Source organism: Schistocerca nitens, chromosome 11 (genome assembly GCF_023898315.1).
Source record: "Schistocerca nitens isolate TAMUIC-IGC-003100 chromosome 11, iqSchNite1.1, whole genome shotgun sequence".
Classification (NCBI taxonomy): Eukaryota; Metazoa; Arthropoda; class Insecta; order Orthoptera; family Acrididae; genus Schistocerca; species Schistocerca nitens.
The window spans coordinates 122,005,085-122,032,641 of NC_064624.1; the positions used below are offsets into that span (position 1 = coordinate 122,005,085).

General features: G+C 42.8%; 14 pseudogenes; all 14 read right to left on the bottom strand.

Moving 5' to 3' along the window:
• Positions 1 to 1,249: 1,249 nt before the first annotated feature.
• On the bottom strand, positions 1,250 to 1,369 carry LOC126213976 (5S ribosomal RNA; annotated as a pseudogene).
• Positions 1,370 to 1,441: 72 nt separating this feature from the next.
• On the bottom strand, positions 1,442 to 1,561 carry LOC126213974 (5S ribosomal RNA; annotated as a pseudogene).
• A 71-nt stretch (positions 1,562 to 1,632) lies between these two features.
• Positions 1,633 to 1,752, bottom strand: LOC126213978 (5S ribosomal RNA; annotated as a pseudogene).
• A 71-nt stretch (positions 1,753 to 1,823) lies between these two features.
• On the bottom strand, positions 1,824 to 1,943 carry LOC126213998 (5S ribosomal RNA; annotated as a pseudogene).
• A 71-nt stretch (positions 1,944 to 2,014) lies between these two features.
• On the bottom strand, positions 2,015 to 2,134 carry LOC126213999 (5S ribosomal RNA; annotated as a pseudogene).
• Positions 2,135 to 2,205: 71 nt separating this feature from the next.
• Positions 2,206 to 2,325, bottom strand: LOC126213983 (5S ribosomal RNA; annotated as a pseudogene).
• A 71-nt stretch (positions 2,326 to 2,396) lies between these two features.
• On the bottom strand, positions 2,397 to 2,516 carry LOC126213992 (5S ribosomal RNA; annotated as a pseudogene).
• Positions 2,517 to 2,587: 71 nt separating this feature from the next.
• Positions 2,588 to 2,707, bottom strand: LOC126214000 (5S ribosomal RNA; annotated as a pseudogene).
• A 71-nt stretch (positions 2,708 to 2,778) lies between these two features.
• Positions 2,779 to 2,898, bottom strand: LOC126214001 (5S ribosomal RNA; annotated as a pseudogene).
• A 71-nt stretch (positions 2,899 to 2,969) lies between these two features.
• Positions 2,970 to 3,089, bottom strand: LOC126214002 (5S ribosomal RNA; annotated as a pseudogene).
• A 71-nt stretch (positions 3,090 to 3,160) lies between these two features.
• Positions 3,161 to 3,280, bottom strand: LOC126213982 (5S ribosomal RNA; annotated as a pseudogene).
• Positions 3,281 to 3,351: 71 nt separating this feature from the next.
• LOC126214019 (5S ribosomal RNA) lies at positions 3,352 to 3,471 on the bottom strand (annotated as a pseudogene).
• A 72-nt stretch (positions 3,472 to 3,543) lies between these two features.
• Positions 3,544 to 3,663, bottom strand: LOC126213979 (5S ribosomal RNA; annotated as a pseudogene).
• Positions 3,664 to 27,069: 23,406 nt separating this feature from the next.
• LOC126214011 (5S ribosomal RNA) lies at positions 27,070 to 27,187 on the bottom strand (annotated as a pseudogene).
• Between the last annotated feature and the right edge of the window lie 370 nt (positions 27,188 to 27,557).

A 27,557-nucleotide genomic window follows, 5' to 3' on the forward strand; every position in this document is an offset into this window, starting at 1 on the left:
TCACATGACATCCGTTTAAGTTCGTTTGTTTATCCTTCCACTCAGTTTTTTATTACAGAGGCCAACCGGCTCTCTGACCGAACACGCTGAGCTACCGTGCCGGTTAGACCGCTCGACTAATCCCGCGCGGCTCTTAGAAAATGTAACAGTTGTACTAAAGAGACTGCCTACACTACACTTGTGCGTCCTCTTTTAGAATACTGCTGTGCGGTGTGGGATCCTTACCAGATGGGACTGACGGAGTACACCGAAAAAGTTCAAAGAAGGGCAGCACATTTTGTATTATCGAGAAATATGGGAGAGAGTTTCACTGAAATGATACAGGATTTGTGCTGGGCAGAGCTCGTACGGAAAGATATAAGTGTTCGTTCTTTCCGCACGCTGTACGAGATTGGAATAATAGAGAATTGTGAAGGTGGTTCGACGAATCCTATGCCAGGCACTCAAATGTGATTTGCAGGATATCCATGTATATGTACGTGTAGATTAGTGCTTACTGGCGTTTTCTGCCAGTTGGGTAATGATACTGTTAATATGAAGTGGTTTGCAAATGTGGTGTACGGTATATATTCCCATTTCTAAGTGCTTTAGGTTTTCAGAGTATCTCATGCTACACTTTATGCGTGTGCTAAATGAATGTCATGGAAGGCTAATCGACGTACGTCTGCACAACTTTAAATAAATATAGAGTGTTTATAATTTGCTTTTCAAGGTCACTACGAACTACCTCGAGTATGTAACAGAACGTTTCTCTCGTCCTCTCATACACTGTATACGTAAAACTTGTCTGGCTATTCCCATAACTGAGGACAGAGTGTATAACACTCGCCACATTCTTTACGGAGACAGGACAGCTCATTCAATACATTCGGCGTCTCTTTTATCAGCATAAGTCGCTATGCAGGCAGCAGTCTCTCCATACACATATCCGCCCCATCATAAAAGGTTAAAACTAACCTGCTTCATACATATAATTGATTCTATCCTCGCCTAACCTCATTGAACCTGCCAAAAATTGACGAAGGAGATTGTAGGCTCTATGACCAGCTGTCTCCCGATGTTATCAGGCGACCTCTGGCAATGTTGTCCGACGACCGTTGCCATTGTGAACGCAGCCTAGGAAGAATTATTGTGCAAAACGCTGTCGAGTTTACATTATTGTCCCTTAGCTCCGTTCAGTTGAAGCTCTGCACCAGTGTGGTTCTCTACCTGCCTAAGTTTTATCGCTGTTAATTTGTTATTGAAGGGGAGCCAACAGCACCCGGTGTTCCAATGCGGTCAACCATCCAAGTACTTACCAGGCCCGATGTTGCCTTCACTTAGGTGATCGGACGAGAACCGGTGTATTCAACACGGTATGGCCGTTCGTGATCTTACGGTAGCGTTCTCGCTTCCCGCGCACGGGGTCCCAGGTTTGATTCCTGGCGGGGTCAGGAAGGGGAGCCAACAACACCCGGTGTTCCCATGCGGTCAACCATCCAAGTACTTACCAGGCCCGATGTTGCCTTCACTTAGGTGATCGGACGAGAACCGGTGTATTCAACACGGTATGGCCGTTCGTGATCTTACGGTAGCGTTCTCGCTTCCCGCGCACGGGGTCCCGCGTTGATTCCTGGCGGGGTCAGGAAGGGGAGCCAACAGCACCCGGTGTTCCCATGCGGTCAACCGACCAAGTACTTACCAGGCCCGATGTTGCCTTCACTTAGGTGATCGGACGAGAACCGGTGTATTCAACACGGTATGGCCGTTCGTGATCTTACGGTAGCGTTCTCGCTTCCCGCGCACGGGGTCCCGCGTTGATTCCTGGCGGGGTCAGGAAGGGGAGCCAACAGCACCCGGTGTTCCCATGTGGTCAACCGACCAAGTACTTACCAGGCCAGATGTTGCCTTCACTTAGGTGATCGGACGAGAACCGGTGTATTCAACACGGTATGGCCGTTCGTGATCTTACGGTAGCGTTCTCGCTTCCCGCGCACGGGGTCCCGCGTTGATTCCTGGCGGGGTCAGGAAGGGGAGCCAACAGCACCCGGTGTTCCCATGTGGTCAACCGACCAAGTACTTACCAGGCCAGATGTTGCCTTCACTTAGGTGATCGGACGAGAACCGGTGTATTCAACACGGTATGGCCGTTCGTGATCTTACGGTAGCGTTCTCGCTTCCCGCGCACGGGGTCCCGCGTTGATTCCTGGCGGGGTCAGGAAGGGGAGCTAACAGCACCCGGTGTTCCCATGCGGTCAACCGACCAAGTACTTACCAGGCCCGATGTTGCCTTCACTTAGGTGATCGGACGAGAACCGGTGTATTCAACACGGTATAGCCGTTCGTGATCTTACGGTAGCGTTCTCGCTTCCCGCGCACGGGGTCCCGCGTTGATTCCTGGCGGGGTCAGGAAGGGGAGCTAACAGCACCCGGTGTTCCCATGTGGTCAACCGACCAAGTACTTACCAGGCCAGATGTTGCCTTCACTTAGGTGATCGGACGAGAACCGGTGTATTCAACATGGTATGGCCGTTCGTGATCTTACGGTAGCGTTCTCGCTTCCCGCGCACGGGGTCCCGCGTTGATTCCTGGCGGGGTCAGGAAGGGGAGCCAACAGCACCCGGTGTTCCCATGTGGTCAACCGACCAAGTACTTACCAGGCCAGATGTTGCCTTCACTTAGGTGATCGGACGAGAACCGGTGTATTCAACACGGTATGGCCGTTCGTGATCTTACGGTAGCGTTCTCGCTTCCCGCGCACGGGGTCCCGCGTTGATTCCTGGCGGGGTCAGGAAGGGGAGCCAACAGCACCCGGTGTTCCCATGTGGTCAACCGACCAAGTACTTACCAGGCCAGATGTTGCCTTCACTTAGGTGATCGGACGAGAACCGGTGTATTCAACACGGTATGGCCGTTCGTGATCTTACGGTAGCGTTCTCGCTTCCCGCGCACGGGGTCCCGCGTTGATTCCTGGCGGGGTCAGGAAGGGGAGCCAACAGCACCCGGTGTTCCCATGTGGTCAACCGACCAAGTACTTACCAGGCCAGATGTTGCCTTCACTTAGGTGATCGGACGAGAACCGGTGTATTCAACACGGTATGGCCGTTCGTGATCTTACGGTAGCGTTCTCGCTTCCCGCGCACGGGGTCCCGCGTTGATTCCTGGCGGGGTCAGGAAGGGGAGCTAACAGCACCCGATGTTCCCATGCGGTCAACCGACCAAGTACTTACCAGGCCCGATGTTGCCTTCACTTAGGTGATCGGACGAGAACCGGTGTATTCAACACGGTATGGCCGTTCGTGATCTTACGGTAGCGTTCTCGCTTCCCGCGCACGGGGTCCCGCGTTGATTCCTGGCGGGGTCAGGAAGGGGAGCTAACAGCACCCGGTGTTCGCATGTGGTCAACCGACCAAGTACTTACCAGGCCAGATGTTGCCTTCACTTAGGTGATCGGACGAGAACCGGTGTATTCAACATGGTATGGCCGTTCGTGATCTTACGGTAGCGTTCTCGCTTCCCGCGCACGGGGTCCCGGGTTTGATTCCTGGCGGGGTCAGGAAGGGAAGCCAACAGCACCCGGTGTTCCCATGCGGTCAACCGACCAAGTACTTACCAGGCCCGATGTTGCCTTCACTTAGGTGATCGGACGAGAACCGGTGTATTCAACACGGTATGGCCGTTCGTGATCTTACGGTAGCGTTCTCGCTTCCCGCGCACGGGGTCCCGGGTTTGATGCCTGGCGGGGTCAGGGATTTTCCCTGCCTCGAGATGCCTGGGTGTTATTGCGTCGTTATCATCATCATCATTCATCCCCATTACGGTCGGAGGAAGGCAATGGCAAACCACCTCCGCTAGGACCTTGCCTAGTCGGCGGTGCGGTTCTCCTGTATCGTTTTCTATGCTCCTCGGAGTATGGGACCTCATCAATTTATTATTAGCATTTGACTATCCAAGTGAACTCAAAATGCCAAAGAGGAAGCGCTCACTCCAAGAAAAATATGCAGAAGATTGGTTCTTCGTAAATGGAGGGAGAAATGACTATGAACCAGAATGTGTAATTTATAATTGTAATGTTTCCTGGAGGAAGAGCGACACTAAGAGTAATTTAGCTATTGTAAAGCGTAAATCAAAAGTGTAGTCTGCAAGAAATTAAAAAAGGGCAGTTATTTTATTTCGAATTCATTTTAGTGTGTCAAATTTGCAATAGCAGAGGAATTAGGTATATGTTATGATCCCTTAGACATCATGTGTCTTAGAAATCAGTGGACTGTGCTTCTAGGCTAAGCACCATACTTTTTAATGATTCTCAATCAGCAGAAAATGTGACGTTGGGCAGAACAAAATCGACAGCAATTGAAACATCAGTGTTAGCATGTAAACAAATATGTGAAGAAGTTTAGAAGATCCGTAATTTTGCTATGGCTACATACGGTGGTACTCACAAAGCCGAGAAAATATTTCCAATAATTAATTCACTTTTCTTCAAGCTTAAGAGAATTGCACCAATTTCTGCTTCCCAAATTACGTCCATTTTTCAGCTTAAGATACAGGGGATAGGCAAAATAATGCGAACACCTGTACTTGCTAGGGAATTGTTTATTAATAAGGGGTTAGACCCGCATTTGCTCTTAATACATGTCCGATACTTCTTGGAACGCTGCATATAATGATTGTATAGTCTCGAGAGGAATGGCCGGCCGAAGTGGCCGTGCGGTTAAAGGCACTGCAGTCTGGAACCGCAAGACCGCTACGGTCGCAGGTTCGAATCCTGCCTCGGGCATGGATGTTTGTGATGGCCTTAGGTTAGTTAGGTTTAACTAGTTCTAAGTTCTAGGCGACTAATGACCTCAGCAGTTGAGTCCCATAGTGCTCAGAGCCATTTGAACCATTTTTTCTGCAGAGGAATGTTATGCCACTCTTCGATCTGAACCTCTTCTTTCTTAGATTAAATTAGATTTACTTTCATTCCAATTGATCTATAGTGAGGAGGACCTCCAGGATGTGGAACATGTCAGAAAAACAATAATACATGATAAGTATTTACAACTGAAACAAATAAGCTAATTTACCTTCCACAGGTCTCAAGTGGAATGATCGTAATTTTTTTAATGAACGCTATACGAAAGAACCATTTTACAAACACTAATGCACTGAATTTAAAATAAAAAAGTTTTTTTTTTATTTATGAGGTAACAAACGTATAATAGAACTACTGCAATACTTATTTACAAAGAACTCATTACTGCACTGAAATTGTGCAGAAGTTAGATTGCACTTACACACACACACACACACACACACGCACACACATACGCACACACACACACACACACACACACACACACACGCACAAACACATACACTTACTTACAATGAACACATTATTACATTGAAATGGTGCAGAAACTATATTCAAATCAGTTGGTCCTACTGAGAAATTCATCAATGGAGTAGAAGGAGTTGGCCACCAATAAATCCTTTAGGCTCCTCTTAAAGTGAAATTCATTAGTTGTTAAGCTTTTTATGGCTGCTGGCAAATTATTGAAAATGTGTGTTCCTGAATAATGCACACCTTTTTCTTCAAGAGTAAGTGACTTTATATCCTTCTAACACCTGTAGTGACAAGGGAGGCAGAACTCTGCTCCGGAGTCTGTGCTCCAATACTGCCCACAAGGGTCCGATAATGCTCAAGTCCAGGGACCGTGCGGGTCAGGAAAGAAGCTGCAGTTCAGTTGCATGCTTCTCATACCACGATTTTGTTGTCCTGGCTGTCTGAATGGGTGTATTATCGTCATGAAATATGGCAACATTGTTGGGGAACAACATTTTAATCATGGGTGCACCTGATCACCTAAAATGTTCGCATAACTGTTGGCTGTAACACAAATGGCTGGCCACACCATCACACTTCCACCTAGATGCTTAACCGTTGGACCCAAGCAATCAGGACTGCAGGCTTCTTTTCGCGTTCTCCAGACATAAACCCTGCCTGATGTTGGAAATAACTAAAACATTGACTCGTCGGACCATATGACATGTTTCCAGTCCACAGTATCGATAGATACGGGGTCTCGAAATGGCTATTGAGCTCTGCAGTCACTTTATGAGTTGATTTGATTTATTGAGCACCCATTTTATCATGTACAATGATATGGGATTTGTCATGTATTCCATGCAGAAAAAATATGAACAACATATGTAAAAAATATCAGTGAACAAATCTGAATTAAATATATAGGCAAAAACAATTATAGCTTACATGATATAAATTTGTAACAATATAGGACACAAATAAGTTACATGTATTGTGTGTATAATGGACAGCAACAGGAAACAATGATTATAACACTTTATATTGACAAATTAATTAATCTTTGTGTGTACATAAAAGAGTCTACCCCACGACACAAGTTTGTATATGAGTGAATTATAAGATAGGTGAAGGCACACTATCTTTCTGAAGAATTCATGTATTCACTAACACTGCAAAAACTTTTACTAATTAACATTCTTTTGAGTTCACTTTTAAAACTGCTCAGCTTCTGAATCCTTTTAATTTTTAAGGGAAGAGAACTATAGAGAATTTTCGCATGCTATATTGCACTCTTGATGTAGTGCGCTTTCTTATGCACTTCTCTGTGAAAGTCATTACTCTGTCTAGTTGAATAGTCATGGAAGTCACTGTTTAAAGAAAAAAACTGGGGGTGAGACTTCAGAAAGCATATACTTTCATAGATGTAAATGGATGGAAGAGTCATGATTTTATATTCCTTGAAAAATTCCCTACATGGATCTCTAGGTGCAGCTCCTTTTATGATCCTTATCGCTCGTTTTTGAATAATAAAAGAGCGTTTTGCCTGACTTGAATTGCCCCAACATATGACACCATATCGCAAAAGACTATGCATAAATGCATAATATGTACACAATACTGTTTGATGACTGCAGCAATTTTTGAGCATTCTATATACATAGCAACATTTACTTAATTTTTTATTGAGCACATCTATAAGCTTGTCCCACTTTAGATGCTCATCTAACCAAAGTCCTAAGAATTTTGTATTTGGCATTTGTAGTATATTCTGTTGGCCTAGCTTCACAGTTATATTGGGCTGCACATTATTTGATACATGTCTGTAATTCATCCATAATGTTTTTTTCTCATTTTCAAATAAACTGTTGTCCCTGAATCATTTACTTGCTTCAACTGTTGTTGTTTCAATTTTCCTGTTAAGGTCAGTCTCATTCTGAGCTTTAATAAAGAGACTTGTATCATCAGCAAAAAGCACACAATCAGCTTGTGTTAAATAGCATGGCAAGTCATTTATAAAGATCAAGAGCAACAGGGGTCCCAACACCGAACCTTGGGGCACCCCATAACTAACTTCCTTACAACCAGAAATGTATGACTTTCCATCATGAACTATTTCTACTTTCTGGCATCTGCCAGATAAGTATGACTTAAACCATGCATGAGCAGTACCACGGACTCCATAGCAACTAAGTTTTTCGAGCAGTAGTTTATGATCAATAACGTCAAAGGCCTCTGATAAATCTAAAAAGACCCCACAATTTACCTCATTATTATCAATGGAATTTAGGACAAGTTTTAGAAAGTTGTATATAGCTGTTTCAGTTGATCTATTCTTTCGAAAGCCATTTTGTTCACTGACCAATATTCCACTTTTTTTTTAGGAAAGTAGAGTGTCTTCCATACATTACTCTTTATATAATTTTTGAAAAACAAGTTAACATTGATAAAGGCCTGTAGTTTTTTACATTATAATGATCCCCATTTTTGTATAATGGTTTTATAATTGATTGTTTCAGCGTTCTAGGGAAAATGCTAGTACTGAAAGATGCATTAATTATATCTACAAGAAGAGGAGTAATATATCTGCTATGTTTAATGATTTTGTCTGGAATGCCATTGGTGCCACAGGATAATTTATTTTTTAGTTTGCTGATAGCATTCTCTACCTCATGTACTGTTACAGGATACGAAAACATAGTTTTGGGATTCAATGTGATGTTATGACTGATGTCTGTACTACTTTGGGTTCGTATGAGGTTTTGAACTACACTTGTATAATGACAGTTGAATATATTGGCAATGTGTAATGGATCATTTATAGTTTTGTCCTCAGTTTTAATAACAATGTTGTTGTTTCTTACTTTGCTTCTTCCTAAGTTACTATTGATCACTTTCCAAACTGATTTCATTTTTTTGTTGCCATTATTTCTACTGATATATGAATCATTATTTAACTTTTCTGCTGCAGTAGTTACTTTCTTGTATAATTTCCTATAACACTTAACACGTTGTTTCAAAGCGGGATTTTGCCTTGCTGATTTACTTAACATTCTGAGTTGCTCTCCAGATTTTCTTATGCCCTGTGTTATCCATGTGTTAATTTTGCCTTTTACTTTCATTTTCTTAAAGGGAAAAGCAATTTCAACATTATTTAACAAAGAATAAGGCTAGTGCTACACTGTCCATTCTTTTCTCACTCCCAGTCACTGCACACGCTACATGTAGACTGTTATACACAAATTGTTTCACAACACTACACACACTATCTGCTGTGTCATCTGAACAAGACCAGCCAAGGCAAAAGCACGACAGGTGCAAAGATGCGAGCTGGTGCCAGTGGCACAGAGACCTGCCACTTGCACGAGTTCCACCAGTGCCACGGGTGGCACTGAGGATGAAGATATCAACTTTGCCTCAGGCAATTGCCAGTTGAGGACAATCTGCCAATAACCAAACGAAAACGGGCAGAACCCTGCTCGGAAGATAGAAGAGCAGCTTTCATCCATTTGATTATAGATCATCATCCAGGTTATAGGGTAGACAGGGAACATCATTTAGTGAACTCTTAAAAGTGAACAGACAGTAGTTGTAAATTGCATTTACCATGTACTGTGAAGTTAACCTACGATTATTTGCGCTTAGCCATTGAGGGCCTTTTTTTGTGCTATATTACAAGCAGTGTTACAGACTTCAATATTAAACCAGTCACAAAGATAAGTAAACCTTTTTAACTCATTTGTGTGGCTTTGTTACTAATTTGTTGAACTGTTCTAGAACCTTCGTTCTCCTATCCTGTTACCTGACTGTTGGGCATAGCTGTGTAACAATGGCAGGGAGAAATTGTCTTAGCAGTGCACTGTACCAGAAGCTGTTTCATAACCCACAAGTTTGCCCTAGCATAACAACAGTGACAACTCGGCCTCACAGCAGTAATGGTGAGGGCTTCACAGAATGGGCAACGAGGCTTTACAAAACTATCAATTTCCCGTTTGCTAGCCTGAAAAACTGAGTCAGCATCCCTCTATAACAAGTGACATGTTGAGCTCAGGAAGAAGATAAGGTGTTAGTATATAAGTTTGTTTTAGCTACCCCCTTAATCTCCTTGGGCAGTTTATTGTACAGTTTTATTCCTCGATTTAAAAAAAAAAAAATGGTTCAAATGGCTCTGAGCACTATGGGACTTAACTGCTGAGGTCATCAGTCCCCTAGAACTTAGAACTAGTTAAACCTAGCTAACCTAAGGACATCAGACACATACATCTATGCCCAAGGCAGGATTCAAACCTGTGACTGTAGCGGTCACGCGGTTCCAGACTGTAGCGCCTAGAACCGCTCGGCCACACCGGCCGGCATATTCCTTGATAGAAAATGCCGTTTTGAGTTTTGTGTTTATTCTTTCTTGGTAAATGAAAGTTCAGTCTAGATCTTGTTCCACTGTTGTGGACAGAGCTGTTTGTGTAGGACTTATGAATGTTATTTTTGATGTGTACAACTGATTGACAAATATACTCGTATGGTGTAGTTAAAATCCACAGTGTTTGGAACAGATTTTTAGGAAGAGCTCAACTATTACCTTTTTCTTGTAATTTGAAGAATGTGTTCATATTTTGTGCAATTGTACCCAGAGAAGAATTCCATAGCTACGAACTGAGTGTAGGTTACATACGAGGGGCGTTTGAAAACTCCGTGCAATAATAAAAGCTACTTACGTGTTTGGGATAAACCTTTTTTTATTTTTCAACATAGTTCCCTTTTAGACTGATACACTTCATCCAACACTGTTCTAATTTGTTGATCCCTTCCCATGATAGGAATTGTCCAAGTCTGCAAAAGAACTATTAGTTGCTGCAATCACCTCCTCATTTGAATAAAATCTCTGTCCCGCCAGCCATTTCTTCAAATTGGGGAACAAATAGTAATCCGAGGGAGTCAAGTATGGAGAATCGGGGGGATGTGAAATGAATTGGAATACTGTTTCCATTAATTTTACGACCACAACTGCTGAGGTGTGAGCTGGTGCATTGTTGTGATGGAAAAGGACTTTTTTGGGGTCCAATCACTGGCGTTTTTGTTGCAGTTTGGTTTTCAAATTGTCCAATAACAATGAATAATATGCATCTGTAATAGTTTTACCCTTTTAATAGTCAGTGAGGATTATCCCTTGCGAATCCCAAAAGACAGCCGCCATAACCTTTCCGACCGAAGGAATGGTCTTCGCCATTTTTGGTGCAGATTCTCCCTTGGCAACCCGTTGTTTTGATTGTTCTTTGATCTCAGGAGTATAGTAATGTATCCATGTTTCATCCACAGTGATGAAATGACACTTAACGTCTTGCAGATTCTTCCTGAACAGCTGCAAACTGTCCTTGCAACACTTCATACGATTCTGTTTTCGGACAAGCGTGAGCAATCGCAGACCTCATCTTGCGGATAGCTTTCTCATGTCCAGTTGTTTATGCAAAATATTATGTACCCGTTCATTTGAGATGCCCACAGCACTAGCAATCTCACACACCTTATCTCTTCTGTCATCCATCACCATATCATGGATTTTATCAATGATTTCTGGAGTCGTAATATCCACAGGGCATCTAGAACATTCAGCATCACTTGTGCCCATATGGCCACTCTGAAAATTTTGAAACCACTTATAAACTGTTCTAATTGAAGGCGTAGTGTCCCCGTAATGTTTATCAAACTTCTCTTTAGTCTCCTTTTGCCTTTCATAAAGTAATGTTTAATCACCACACGAAATGCTTTTTCGTCTATTTTTTGACCACCACTCACCTTCCTTGATTCACACAAATGCCAAACACAAAGAAATAGACCAATATGGCTGAAACTTGGTGTGCATTGTTTCCAAAGATGCTATGAGTTTGATATGCGCTGGTAGTGCCATCTCTCAACTTTGCATGGACTTTTCAAACGCTCCTCGTACTTAAAATTTCATTTCCTAATTTTGTTTCTGAATTTGTGGCTTCCATTTATTATTTTTATATTGATTCCTGATTGTTTTAGGTCTTCTGTTTCTCGGAGTCATTTGGTTTTTTGATTGAGTTCTTTACTGCATAAAAAATAATCTTTGTGAGTCTGTCATTGTCCATTCTATGTATGTGTCCATAGAACATTAGAAAGTGTTTTCTGATCATGTCTGTGTGTTGCTATGATTCTTTGGTTGGTCTTTTCATCCATCTCTGTTTATAGCTCAAAAGTTTTTCTAAGGGTTTATGTTCTCTCTTTTCTGTCCTTGTGATGCCTAATTGTTTCTCATGTGCAGTGTGCTCCTAATACAACTTCGTTCTAGTGCCTTAGTTGGCCCGTCTTGATAGGTTTAAATTGTGTCCATGTCAGTTTATATGTTTTTACAAGTTATTCTGTTCATTCTATATTGGACGCCTTGTTTGATCATTCAGTTTGTAGATATTCCCCTGCATACTTCAATTTTTCCACTCTGTTTTTTTCTCACATGATATACTGCTAACTATTGATGAAGAGCAACAAGCCAATTCCATATTTCTAGATTTCTGGAAAGCGTTTGATACAGTGCCCCTTTGAAGGCTGATAACAAAGGTATCAGCATATGGAATAAGTTCACAGACATGTGAGTGGTTCAGACTTCTTAAGTAAAAGAATCCAACATGTTATCCTCAATGGCAAGTGTTCATCAGAGACAAGGGTATAGTCATGAGTGCCCCAGGGAAGTGTTGTTTTCTGTATACATAAATGGTTTGGCAGACAGGGTGGGCAGCAATCTGCAGTTGTTTGCTGATGCTGTGGTGTACGGTAAGATGTCGAAGTTGAGTGACTGTAGGAAGATACAATACGACTTAAACAACATTTCCAGATGGTGTGATAAATGCCAGCTAGTAAAGGTGGAGAAATGTAAGTTAATGTGGATGAGTAGGAAGAACAAACCTGTAATGTTTGGATACAGTATTACTAGTGTGCCACTTGACAGAGTCAAGTCATTTAAATATCTAGGTGTAATGTTGCAAAACTACACGAGATGTAACAAGCTTGTGGGAACGGTGGTATGGATGGTGAATGGTCGACTTCAGTTTATTGGGAGAATTTTAGGGAAGAGTGGTTCACCTGTAAAGGAGACCGCATATAGGATGCTTGTGCAACATATTCTTGAGAACTGTTCAAGTATTTGGGAGCCATACTAGGTCGGATTAAAAGAAGACACTGAAGCAATTCAGAGGCGGGCTGCTAGATTTGTTACCATTTCGAACAACACATAAATGTTATAGGTGTGCTTCGGGAACTGAAATGAGAATCCCTGGAGGGACGGTAGTGTTCATTTTGAGAAATACTGTTTAGAAAATTTAGAGGACTGGCATTTGAAGCTGACTGCTGAATGACTCTACTGCCACCAACATACGAGGGTAATCCCAAAAGCATGGTCTCCTATTTTTCTATAAGCACATAGACCTGTTCATTTCCAGAATGGTTTACATCATTTTACAGCTTGAACATTTAGCTATTTTTTGACACAATCACCATTTCTCTCAATGCTAGACGCTGTGGCAGTTATCCTCATTTTGCTTTCGTTGATGTTCATCTTATATCCTCCTTTCAAGACACTGTCCATTCCGCTCAACTGCTCTTCCAAGTCCTTTGCTGTCTCTGACAGAATTACAATGTCATCGGCGAACCTCAAAGTTTTTATTTCTTCTCCATGGATTTTAATACCTACTCCGAATTTTTGTTTTGTTTCCTTTACTGCTTGCTCAATATACAGATTGAATAACATCGGGATAGGCTACAAACCTGTCTCACTCCCTTCCCAATCGCCGCTTCCCTTTCATGTCCCTCGACTCTTATAACTGCCATCTGGTTTCTGTACAAATTGTAAATAGCCTTTCGCTCCCTGTATTTTACCCCTGCCACCTTCAGAATTTGAAACAGAGTACTCCAGTCAACATTGTCGAAAACTTTCTCTAAGTCTACAAATGCTAGAAACATAGATTTGCCTCTCCTTAATCTTTCTTCTAAGATAAGTCATAGGGTCAGTATTGCCTCAGGTGTTCCAATATTTCTACGGAATCCAAACTGATCTTCCCCGATGTCGCCTTCTACCAGTTTTTCCATTCGTCTGTAAAGAATTTGTGTTAGTATTTTGCAGCTGTGACTTATTAAACTGATAGTTCACTAATTTTCACATCTGTCAACACCTGCTTTCTTTGGGATTGGAATTATTATATTCTTCTTGAAGTCTGAGGCTATTTCACCTGTTTCATACACCTTGCTCACCAGATGGTAGAGTTTTGTCAGGACTGGTTCTCCCAAGGCTGTCGGTTGTTCTAATGGAATGTTGTCTACTCCTGGGGCCTTGTTTCGACTTAAGTCTTTCAGTGCTCTGTCAAATTCTTCACGCAGTATCATATCTCCCATTCATCTACATCCTCTTCCATTTCCATAATATTGTCCTCAAGAACATTGCCCTTGTATAGACCCTCTATATACTCCTTCCACCTTTCTGCTTTCCCTTCTTTGCTTAGAACTGGGTTTCCATCTGAGCTCTTGATATTCATACAAGTCGTTCTCTTTTCTCCAAAGGTCTCTTTAATTTTCCTGTAGGCAGTATCTATCGTACCCCTAGTGAGATAAGCCTCTACATCCTTACATTTGTCCTCCAGCCATCCCTGCTCAGCCATTTTGCACTTCCTGTCGATCTCATTTTTGAGATGTTTGTATTCCTTTTTGCCTGCTTCATTCACTGCATTTTTATATTTTCTCCTTTCATCAATAAAATTCAATATTTCTTCTGTTACCCAAGGATTTCTATTAGCCCTCGTGTTTTTACCTACTTGATCGTCTGCTGCCTTCACTACTTCATCCCTTAGAGCTACCCATTCTTCTTCTACTGTATTTCTTTCCCCCATTCCTGTCAATTGTTCCCTTATGCTCTCCCTGTAACTCTGTACAACCTCTGGCTTAGTCAGTTTATCCAGGTCCTATCTCCTTAAATTCCCACCTTTTTGCAGTTTCTTCAGTTTTAATCTACAGTTCATAACCAATAGATTGTGGTCAGAGTCCACATCTGCCCCTGGAAATGTCTTACAATTTAAAACCTGGTTCCTAAATCTCTGTCTTACCATTATATAATCTATCTGAGAGCTTCTAGTATCTCCAGGCTTCTTCCAGGTATACAACCTTCTTTCATGATTCTTGAACCAAGTGTTAGCTATGATTAAGTTGTGCTCTGTCAAAAATTCTACCAGGCGGCTTCCTCTTTGATTTCTTAGCCCCAATCCATATTCACCTACTACGCTTCCTTCTCTCCCTTTTCCTACTATCAAATTCCAGTCACCCATGACTATTAAATTTTCGTCTCCCTTCACTACCTGAATAATTTCTTTTATCTCATCATACATTTCATCAATTTCTTCGTCATCTGCAGAGCTAGTTGGCATATAAACTTGTACTACTGTATAAGACGTGGGCTTCGTGTCTATCTTGGCCACATTAATGCGTTCACTATGCTGTTTGTAGTAGCTTACCCGTACTCCTATTTTTTTATTCATTATTAAACCTACTCCTGCATTACCCCTATTTGATTTTGTATTTATAACCCTGTATTCACCTGACCAAAAGACTTGTTCCTCCTGCCACTGAACTTCACTAATTTCCACTCATCTTACTTTAACCTATCCATTTCCATGTTTAAATTTTTTAACCTACCTGCCCGATTAAGGGATCTGGCATTCTGTGCTCTGATCCATAGAATGCCAGTTTTCTTTCTCCTGATAATAACATCCTCCTGAGTAGTCCCTGCCCGGAGATCCGAATGGGGGACTATTTTACCTTCGGAATATTTTACCCAACAGGACGCCATCATCATTTAATCGTACAGTAAAGCTGCATGCCGTCGGGAAAAATTACGGCTGTAGTTTCCCCTCGCTTTCAGCCGTTTGCAGTACCAGCACAGCAAGGCTGTTTTGGTTAGTTGTTACAAGGCCAGATCAATTAATCATCCAGACTGTTGCCCCTGCAACTACTGAAAAGGCTGCTGCCCCTCTTCAGGAACCACACGTTTGTCTGGCCTCTCAACAGATACCCCTCTGTTGTGGTTGCACCTACGGTACGGCTATCTGTATCCCTGAGGCATGCAAGCCTCCCCACCAACGGCAAGGTCCATGGTTCATGGAGGGGGGTGGGGGGCAAATGCCACACATTTTACTTTTTCTTCGCACTGTTTGATAATGTTGTCCAGGACCACATTGAATAAAAGTGGTGAGTGACCATCTCATCATGTGGCCACTATACATATCTCAAACGCTTCTGAGATTATGTTTTAATTTTCCTGACACTAATTAAATTAACAGATAACTGTAATCCACCCAAAATTAATGTTGCCTTTTGAGCCACTACACCTGTAAGTTTCAAAATTTTGACATACTTTAGTTGCCTTAATTTTTCTGTACTGGTTGACACCCTTATTAACTTGTCAAGCCCCTAATTAAGAATCTGCATAGTTTCAAATATGGCAGCTTTACTTGTAAGATTGAATTCCTAGAGTAGAGATAACAAATAGTTTCTTTAACCTTTGTAAATTACTAATTAACTACTCATTATGTAAACCAAGTCAATGTTGTGAATATAGTCATCCACTGTAGTAAATTTCAACCATTGAGAGTCATAAACAAAAACATAGCTTCCAAAATCCAACAGTATTCATATGCAAGTCCTTAAATATCTGATCCCACCCAAAAATCTGCAGTCCCGAGCGAGCTTGCAAATAGGTGATAACTATGTAATGAGCCCGCATTGAGCTAGCACACGATAAACATTTACAGAGTCTGATGCTAGCTATTACCAAGTTAACAGCTACGTAACAAGTCTCTGACCGACAAACACGTGAGGAAGAACTATGTAAGGCATTATAGGTGAGTTGTATGATCAACGTATGTGTGTGACTCACGCAATGTGTTAGCATCAAGTTGTGACTCGCAGTACTCTCTATTAACTCCTGGTGTAATTTTCATTCCAGTCACATCTTTATTTCAACAAATGCACTTTTATGTACAAGGGGCGTTCAAAAAGAAACGAGCCGGAGGCATAATTACAGAAACCAGTACCTGTATGTTAGAAGTATTGACCCCGGCTGTCGAGACAGAAGTCCCGCTGTCACACAAGGCGGTGAACGGCTGTCTCATAAAATTCCTGGGGCTGTGATGTTAACCAGTTCCAAACATACAGCTGGACATCATCGTCCTAGGTAAATCGTTTGCCCCTCAGACCCTTTTTAAGGGGACCGAAAATGGTGTAATCACAGGGAGAGAGGTCCAGACCGTATGGAGGGTGGCCGAGAACCTCCAATCCGAATCTCTGTAGGAGTGCCGCAACTGTGTTTGCCGTAGGAGGCTTTGCTCTGTCGTGTAGCGGAGTGACCCCACGGGTGAGATTGCCTGATTGTTTTGATACGATCGCTTGGCGAAGGGTGGTCAAGGTTTGTGAGTAACACTGGGCATTCACTATTGTCTCGTGCTGCAAGAAGTGAATCAGAAGGGGGCCATGTTGGTCAAAGAAGAATGTCAGCATAACCTTTCTTGCACCGTGTGGACGGCAACATCCAGCTGTATGTACAGAACTGGTTAACATTGCAGCCACAGAAGTTTAATGAGACAGCCATTCACCGCCTTGGGTCACAGCGGGACAAGTGTCTCAACAGCCAGGGTCAGTACTTCTAAAATACAGCTACTGGTTTCTGTAATTATGCCTCTGTCTGCTTGTGTCTGTATATGTGTGGATGGATATGTGTGTGTGTGCAAGTGTATACCCATCCTTTTTTCCCCCTAAGGTAAGTCTTTCCGCTCCCGGGATTGGAATGACTCCTCATCCTCTCCCTCAAAACCCACATCCTTTCGTCTTTCCCTCTCCTTCCCTCTTTCCTGACGAAGCAACCGTTGGTTGTGAAAGCTTGAATTTTGTGTGTGTGTTTGTGTTTGTTAGTGTCTCTATCAACATACCAATGCTTTCATTTGGTAAGTTACATCATCTTTGTTTTTAGATATAATTTTCCCACGTGGAATGTTCCCCAAACAAAGATGATGTAACTTACCAAACGAAAGCGCTGCCAGGTTGATAGACACACAAAAAAACACAAACATACACACAAAATTCAAGCTTTCGCAACCAACGGTTGCTTCATCAGGAAAGATGAAAGGATTTGGGTTTTAAGGAAGAGGGTAAGGAGTCATTCCAATCCCGGGAGCGGAAAGACTTACCTTAGGGGGAAAAAAGGACAGGTATACACTCGCATACACACACACATCCATCCGCACATACACAGACACAAGCAGACATTTGTAAAGGCAAAGAGTTTGGGCAGAGATGTCAGTCGAGGCGGAAGTAAAGAGGCAAAGATGATGTTGAATGACAGTTGAGGTATGAGTGGCGGCAACTTGAAATTAGCGGAGATTGAGGCCTGGTGGCTAACGGGAAGAGAGGATATATTGAAGAGCAAGTTCCCATCTCCGGAGTTCGGATAGATTGGTGTTGGTGGGAAGTATCCAGATAACCCGGACGGTGTAACACTGTGCCAAGATGTGCTGGCCTGCACCGAGGCATGTTTAGCCACAGTGTGATCCTCATTACTGACAAACACCGTCTGCCTGTGTCCATTCGTGCGAATGGACAGTTTGTTGCTGGTCATTCCCACATAGAAAGCTTCACAGCGTAGGCAGGTCAGTTGGTAAATCACGTGGGTGCTTTCACACGTGGCTCTGCCTTTGATCGTGTACACCTTCCGGGTTACAGGACTGGAGTAGGTGGTGGTGGGAGGGTGCACGGGACAGGTTTTACACCGGGGGCGGTTACAAGGGCAGGAGCCATAGGGTAGGGAAGGTGGTTTGGGGATTTCATAGGGATGAACTGAGAGGTTACGAAGGTTAGGTGGACGGCCGAAAGACACTCTTGGTGGAATGGGGAGGATTTCGTGAAGGATGGATCTCATTTCAGGGCAGGATTTGAGGAAGTCGTATCCCTGCTGGAGAGCCACATTCAGAGTCTGATCCAGTCCCGGAAAGTATCCTGTCACAAGTGGGGCACTTTTGTGGTTCTTCTGTGGGAGGTTCTGGGTTTGAGGGGATGAGGAAGTGGCTCTGGTTATTTGCTTCTGTACCAGGTCGGGAGGGTAGTTGCGAGATGTGAAAGCTGTTGTCAGGTTGTTGGTGTAATGGTTCAGGGATTCCGGACTGGAGCAGATTCTTTTGCCACGAAGACCTAGGCTGTAGGGAAGGGACCGTTTCATGTGGAATGGGTGGCAGCTGTAATAATGGAGGTACTGTTGCTTGTTGGTGGGTTTGATGTGGACGGACGTGTGAAGCTGGCCATTGGACAGGGGGAGGTCAACATCAAGGAAAGTGGCATGGGATTTGGAGTAGGACCAGGTGAATCTGATGGAACCAAAGGAGTTGAGGTTGGAGAGGAAATTCTGGAGTTGTTCTTCAAAGTGAGTCCAGATCATGAAGATGTCATCAATAAATCTGTACCAAACTTTGGGTTGGCAGGCCTGGGTAACCAAGAAGGCTTCCTCTAAGCGACCCATGAATAGGTTGGCATACGAGGGGCCCATCCTGGTACCCATGGCTGTTCCCTCTAATTGTTGGTATGTCTGGCCTTCAAAAGTGAAGAAGTTGTGGGTCAGGATGAAGCTGCCTAAGGTGATGAGGAAAGAGGTTTTAGGTAGGGTGGCAGGTGATCGGCGTGAAAGGAAGTGCTCCATCGCAGCGAGGCCCTGGACGTGCGGAATATTTGTGCATAAGGAAGTGGCATCAATGGTTACAAGGATGGTTTCCAGGGGTAACAGACTGGGTAAGGATTCCAGGCGTTCGAGAAAGTGGTTGTTGTCTTTGATGAAGGATGGGAGACTGCATGTAATGGGTTGAAGGTGTTGATCTACGTAGGCAGAGATACGCTCTGTGAGGGCTTGGTAACCAGCTACAATGGGGCGGCCGGGATGGTTGGGTTTATGAATTTTGGGAAGAAGGTAGAAGGTAGGGGTGCGGGGTGTCGGTGGGGTCAGGAGGTTGATGGAGTCAGGTGAAAGGTTTTGTAGGGGGCCTAAGGTTCTGAGGATTCCTTGAAGCTCCGCCTGGACATCAGGAAGGGGATTACCTTGGCAAAGTTTGTATGTAGTGTTGTCTGAAAGCTGACGCAGTCCCTCAGCCACATACTCCCGACGATCAAGTACCACGGTCGTGGAAGCCTTGTCCGCCGGAAAAATGACGATGGACCGGTCAGCCTTCAGATCACGGATAGCCTGGGCTTCAGCTGTGGTGATGTTGGGAGTAGGATTAAGGTTTTTTAAGAAGGATAGAGATGCAAGGCTGGAAGTCAGAAATTCCTGGAAGGTAAGCATTTCTCCTTACACGAGGCATCAGAACAACATTTCACCATGCAACACCAGTCAACTTTTGTTTGTGTATGAGAAATCGGTTGGAATCTATCCTCATGTGAGCACGTTGTAGGTGTCCCCACCGGCGCCAACCATGTGTGAATGCTCTAAAAAGCTAATCATTTGCATATCACAACATCTTCTTCCTGTCGGTTAAATTTCGCGTCTGTAGCACGTCATCTTTGTGGTGTAGCAATTTTAATGGCCAGTACTGAATACTGATGATGAGTTTTGTTTAATAAGTTCACACTGACTGCATTTTTTGAAGTTAAACACCATGCTGCGTGTACGCCACTATGGGAATAAGTGGGTTTCGTGAAATGTAAAATATGAGTGCTGACTCATATACAGCCTTCACGTTTTCAAATGATCAAAAGCTGTATTGTGAAGATAACTCCCATCTACACAGTTCAGAAAAGGATCCTAGCAGCAGAAGTTGTGAAGCAGCTATTGTTGAATTCGGAGCACGCTACGCTCAGCATTGTGTTCCGCTACTGGGCGATCAGTTCTGCTCTCGACCACAGTTTGGCGGTGGTCATTCATTCTGGTGGACAGCTGACTGATGATCCTGCCCACGTAAAATGCTGTGCAGAAGTTGCAGCACAACTGGGGTACGACATCAGTGCTGTCACATAGGTGGCCTGGCTCTGATGGGATAGAGGAAGCCATTTACAGGACCGGAGCAGGACGTGTTGGGTGGGTGGATTGGGCAGTTCTTCCATCTGGGTCTCCCACTGGGATTTTACTGTGCAGCAAAGGGTCAGAGAAAAAAAGACAGTTCAAGAATACAAGAACACTGCAGCAAAAAATAATAAATCTGATACTATGTTACAAAGTATATTTATTTTTTTTTACATAAAATATTTATTGTCAGTCTCAAAACCACATATAAATATGACTGAGGTAACAAATTAAGTACATAAAAATTTGACATCAGCATTATAAATATTTTCAGAGAGTACACAATGTCATGATGCATTTATGACACTTTTTTTTAAAAAAAATTTAGATTAGTATTCTTAATTCTTATTCATTCATGTTTAGTTGTATTTACAGATTACATTAACAGCTTGTGAGCAGCTGTAAGGGAGAAGAAGAGGGTTTCAAAATCTGAGTCTTTTACTGCCAGCACAATAATGACAAGAAAATTTCATGACTGATGGGAATCTGTTCCAGAGTGGGACACGAACCTGGACTTCCTGCTCATCACAAGAAGGTACCACGACTGAGCACACCTCAAGGCCTCATCAGACTTCCATTGTCAGTCATATTTACAGTTACAGCTTCAGAATACTACCTTTGACGTAATTCAGTTGATAATAATCACAAGTGTCATCGGTTACGTATCATTAAGGAATTAAGGCAAGGATAATATTTTTGCCGGGCACTATTTAACGAACTGTAGGCGGAGCTCAACTAGGACTTGGGTGTGGCACAGTTACTTATGTGGGCCGTGGCTGAATGTCGTTCACTATTGCTTTCTATTGGTAACCGTGTAGATTGCAGAAGGGAGGGTCACTGCATTGTTCTACCACATACGAGGCGTGTTTTCTAAGTAAGTACCATTTTGAAATTAAAAAAAGACGTGCTAAGATATCTCAATAATTTTATTTTTACACGAAAGCCTGTACCTTAATCTACACACTCACGCCATTACAGTCTGATTCTTCCTCGTTTATGTTGTCTACTGATTGTTTAAGATGCCTCCGATACTCGTGAGTCCCGTCGACTGTGAAGTACGGGCTGTTATAAGATTCCTTAGTGCTAAAGGCCTAAAAGTGATCGATTTTCATTGTGAGATCTGTGCAGTTTACGGAGAAAACATTATGAGTGATGGAATGGTAAGAAAGCGGGTGAGAGCATTTAAAGATGGCCGCACAAATGTGCACGATGAACAACGGAGTGGGCGTCCTTCGGTCATTAGTGAAAGTTTGGTGCAGGAAGTGGACAATAAGGTGAGAGAAAACAGACGCTTTACGATTTCGTCCTTGCGGGATGACTTTGCTAATGTTTCTCGTAGTGTTTTGTACGTCACTGTGACCGAGCACTTGAATTACCGAAAATTGTGCGCACGTTGGGTACCGAAAATGTTGACAGTGCATTTCCTTTCCTTGAGCAGTACCAGAACGACGGTGATCATTTCTTAAGCCAAACTGATATGGGCAATGAAACACGGGTGGCCGACATCACACCAGAATCAAAGCAACAGTCCGTGGAAGTTGAGCAAGGGTATCGTTTTGCTGCAAGACAATGTCCATCCGCATGTGGTGAATCAGACCACAGATCTCATCACATCTTTCCAACTGGAAACTCTAGATCATCCTCCGTACAGCCCCGATCTTGCGCCCAGTGACTACCATCTGTTCCTGCAGTTGAAGAAACACCTGGGCGGTCAGCGTCTTCGAGACGATGACGAAGTCAAAACAGTGGTGGTGATACAGTGCTTAACAAGTCAGGCGGCAGACTTCTATGAGGAGGGTATTCAAAAACTGGTATAACTTTATGACAAGTGCCTCAATATTGACAGAAATTATCTAGAAAAGTAGATTAAGGTACAGGCCTTCATGTAAAGATAAAATTATTGAGATATCTTAGCACATCTTTTTTTAATTTCAAACCGGTACTTACTTAAAAAACACGCCTTGTAATTCTCCTATTCTGAACTATCTGTACCCCAAAAAATCACATTCCGTGTTTCTGCTCTGTACTGAGTCCCATACTGCTTTCGTCTGCTACCTGTATCTTTGTTGGCCCACTCCTCGTGCTCAAGGTAGTTCTGATATTGTGAATTTTGATGACAGCAATGTTTGCAGTGCCCTGGAAGAAGAAATCAGCAATTCTGGCTCAGTAGGGGAAGCCAATGTTATTATTTGGATATGTAGCTGACATTGCAGCCTTAGCGGAATCAGAGGAAGAGATGGCAGAAACTCAGGAGATTTAGCAAATAATTCCAGTGGATTAAAGTGGAAAAGAGTGAAATGATAGAAGTATCCAGACAGGCCCCTAAAAACGCCCCATCACATTTAGGAATACAGAACTTAGCCAGAGTGGAAAATTTTGAATACCTCAGCACCTGGTTTGACAGGCATAATAACTTTGACAAGAAGTCAAACTATATATTGTCAATGGGTCTAAAACTTATTTTAGTCTGAAACAGGTAATGTTATCAAAAAAAACGTGTCCATTAAGACCAGACTCCAAGCCTATAATGCAGTTAAAGTACCAGTTTTATTATATGGACCAAAAACCTTTAGTACCGCAAAAAAGATTAAGAGAACCTGGTGATCCTCGAATGGAAAACCACGAGAGAGATCTTCAGACTAATCCACTAAGAGAACGCCTGGAGCTGTAGGATGTGATGAAACTTCCGAAAATTGTGCAGTAAATGGAAGTGGAGAGGGCACATTTCCAGGATGCCAGACACCTACTGGGCCGATGGCAGAATGAACTGCAGAAGGACCTTCAGTAGCTGGGCATGAATGAGAACTCAATCCAATTGCACAAGATTGCCATCTGTGGAGGAACACTGTAAGGTTGGCACATGTCTTCAGGGTTCGTCATCAGTAGTATGTATGTATGTATGGATGGATGGATGGGTGGGTGGGTGTATGTATGTATGTATGTGCATATTAATTAGAACCTGAACTGGAAGTCATATGTTACAGATTCTCTTGAACATTTACTCTCATTGCAGACAATATCAGATTTTGGAGGTGAAAATGTCGAAAAACTTTACCTTTACCATTTTCATTCATTAATATTGGTGGCATGATATTCTGTGGTAATCCATCATTGAGGAGAAAAGTGTGTTTTGCACAGGAGGCTGTAATAAGGGTGGCATGTAGTGTTCACACTAGAATCTCTTGTAGAGAACTCCATAAGCAGTTGAGTATACTGACCACAGCCACACAGTACATCTACCCCCTTATGGAGCTTGTTGCCAGTAATCAATAAAGGTTAAAAAAGAAGAGTACCATTCATAAATATAATACTAGAAGTATAAATTGAATATTAGAAGTATAAATAATGTACTCATTCACCCTTAGTGTGGCCCAGAAAGGAGTGAAGTACTCAGCCATAAAAAATCTTTGACCACCTATCCAATGATTGAAGTACTTAATGGATAAACTTCAGGCACAAACTGAAATCATATACAGGGTATCCCACGAGGGATGGACAATATTCAGAGAAAAGGCAGGAATGATCATTTGAATTGAAAAATCTTCATACAAAGATATGCCGTATTCCGAATGGTTTCCAAGATTTAACACATTTAATGTACCTTGTTATTTACTTTCTGTATTGTTCAGTACACTGTCATTGTTTACAACAAGCCTCTATAGTGCTGAGACAAGCAATTTGATATAGAACACATGTGGTCTTTCAAGTCGGGAACCTACCTCGAATTGTTCCACAAAAAGTACCTAAGCTACAGCAAACGCAAGTGGTGTGTAATTTTCAGAATTATCTCCCTCTCTTCAATCTAGCTGTTAGTCCTAAAGAAAAAAGAATAGGAACTTTTTTGTAGAAAATCTGACGTAGTTTAATTTTGTACTGTGACTCATTTTCGTTGGGTGCCACAGTTTTCGAGTTATTCAAGAAAAAGGTAGAAAAGCGACATTTAACACGTTTTATCTGGGAAACCATTCGGAATAAGGCATATGTACATATAAAGTTATTTGCTTCAAATGAGCGCTCATGTCTTCTCCTTCATATTGAATGTTCCTCCTGGGACACCTTGCATACGCTTGACAGTTGGCAGGGAGGGAGGGGTTAGAGACAAAATAGGAGATATACAGACAGATTGGGGGGGGGGGGGGGGAGAGGGAGAAGGGGAGGGAGAGAGAGAGAGAGAGAGAGAGAGACTGAACATAGTTAAGTATAAATCACTGTATACATGTAAAAAAATTATAACTTAAGAAATTGTGTAAATGGCCAGCAGAATGGCGTATTTTGCATTGAGAAAGTGTTCACAGAGTGGAAATGACTAAACTAAACTAATTTGTTTGTGGCATCTCCTATTTCCAAACTGGCAACGTGCTTCAAAGAGTTAACAGAGGTGCATGTGGCTGTAGGTGGTGAGGGAAATGCATGCACTCCTCCTTATCAGCACCTCCGTTCCACGCAGAGGGCTCCAAGTGAGTGCAGCGAGAGTACGAGTTACTTCGTAGTCACTGTTTCAAATGTCAGGAAGAACTCTTTCTTATTTATATATGACATATGTCAATTTGAAATTTCCTTCTGTATCTTCTTGCAGCTACCTTTTAGGAAAAAAGGAGAAATATACAAGGTTATTTTAAAAGAAGCATCCAATTTGATTAACACAATGAAACATAAGTTGATGAAGCCAATGAGTGCTATATGCGAGAAATTATTTTTTGTACTGAAGGGTTGTAGAGATAGAGCGAGCTGTAACATAGCCCGAGGTCTAGGTTATGCTGTGCCATAGTGGAATAGTTGTGAGTAGGAGGCGGTCAATGAATGTGAAGTTTAGAGAAAACACTTGGAATCACTTGCTGATGTTGTGACAATAAACCTCACTGACCAGTATTGAACCATTCAAGTTGTAATTTTGGCTGCACATTGTGCATCACAAAATCAGTTTTATTGTTGTAGTTAATATCTTGCTAACTAATTATCAGCACTGTTCTTGTGAATAAATTGCACGTTCCACGGTTATATACACATCAGGGTTTGGCACAATTATTTCAACTCTTTGCCGACTACAGTGTACTGGGAGAATTCTACCTGCAAAGGAGACAGCCTACAGAACAGTTGTGTGACACATTCTCAAGTACTGCTCAAGTGTTTGGGATTTACAGAGTGTAAGACTAATGGAAGACATTGGAGCAATTCAGAGATGTGCTGCCAGATATGTTATGAGTCAGTCTGACCAGTAGCAGAGTACTTGGAGGGAAAACAACAATGACACTCTACAGAGGATGTTAAGGGAACTAACATTTGTGACAGACTGCACAACAATTTATTGCCTCGAATTCTCATACTTTATGAGGACCATAAGGATGAAGTAAGAGAGATTAGGGCTTGTAAAGAGGCAAACAGGGATTTCTTTTTGCAAGCGAAAACAAAATGGGGCAATGACTCACAATTGTACAAAGAAACACTGTACACTGGCTTTGAGAGTGTGTATGTAGATGTGGCATCCACAACACAAGTCAATTTCCTGTATAGCCTGTTCTTTTATTGTGAAATTATCACTTGATTCCATTATTTAGCAATCAGTTAATTTCATCCTGCTGGATGTTCTCAAGCTATTAAAAAATTGGTTATGGCATGTCATGATCCACACAGCATTCGTGGAAGGCAAACCAACATATGATGGCAGCCCCAGTAAGAGTTCTCTGCAACCACGCCTGCTAGGTATGAGCAAAACTGTCACAAATGTGAAGGCCACCTGTAAAATAGAAGGAATGCTGCCCTTATGGTGGTTTTGTTCCTGCACCAGCATACATGACTTATTGCAATATGGTAGTGTAGCTGATAAAGTGCAAACACACATGGTGTGGTCAACATGTTTTAATGTTATGTTGGCGCAGTGATAATACCCAGATAAAGGCAGAATCCTTTCATTTTTACACATGTGGATTTAACATATACAATAGTAAGTGGTAACATTATACATAATCTGTATTTTTCCACTTTTTGTATCAATTGTGTTAAATTTTGATACGTATACAGTTTGTGACCATACTAAAATGGTTGCTTGGAATTGTTATTAGGGACAATATCACTAATTCATGGACCATGACATACTGGAAGTATAACAATTTTTAATGGCATACAGCTCGATAAGCCCACCTCCGTAACTGAGGTTGCTAATGCCCAATCTTGTGCTGGCCCTCGACTTGCAGGCATATTGGTTCGTATCCTGGTGATGGAAAATTTTCACTGTCAGTATTTGGCTGGCAGGGGGAGGAGAGGTCATGGCGTGAAGTCTCTGACTGCCAGACTTTGCACCAATGCGCTGGATTTCATTCCAGACCTCTCCACAGTCTCTCATCAAAGTGATCCTGTGACAATGTAGATGGTGATCCATCCACCAGAAGGAACTGTTAAGCTTGGTACCCCTGACGGTGCTATTTGAGAAGAGCCGGATGTGTGCCGGCACTAGCATTCATCCTCTCCCTTAAAAACTAAACTAAACTCCTCCCGAACAGGCCACGAAGGCCCAATGGTACCGACCGGCCGCCGTGTCACCCTCAGTCCACAGGCGTCACTGGATGCGGATACGGAGGGGCACGCGGTCGGCACACCGCTCTCCCGGCCGTATGTCAGTTTACGAGACCGGAGCCGCTACTCCTCAATCGAGTAGCTCCTCAGTTTGCCTCACAAGGGCTGAGTGCAGCCCGCTTACCGACAGCGCTCGGCAGACCAAACGGTCACCCATCCGAGTGCTAGCCCAGCCCGACAGCGCTTAACTTCGGTGATCTGACGGGAACCGGTGTTACCACTGCGGCAAGGCCGTTGGCCATCCTCTCCCTTACCTTCATCCAAAACAGCACAAACCCGACACTAAACTGTACAAGCATTCGTCACAGTCACCCGTATGACACAGGTACACATATAGCACTCGGTAACAGGTCAGGGTAACGCAATGACGAACAAACTCCACTACAGTGCGGCCTGGGACGGTGATGCAGGATTTCTGCACCTGTTCTCCCAAACTCATTCCCTGAGTATGGGACTACTTTGACTCTGAACTGAACTGGATGCTGCCCAAGTGGGCGAAATCAGCTGACTGCTGAATAACAAAATAAAATGTTCACTTCAAAACTGAAACAACAGCCTAGGCAAGAAAATGACTTCCTCTGAGAATTCTATAGTGGTTGTATATACACA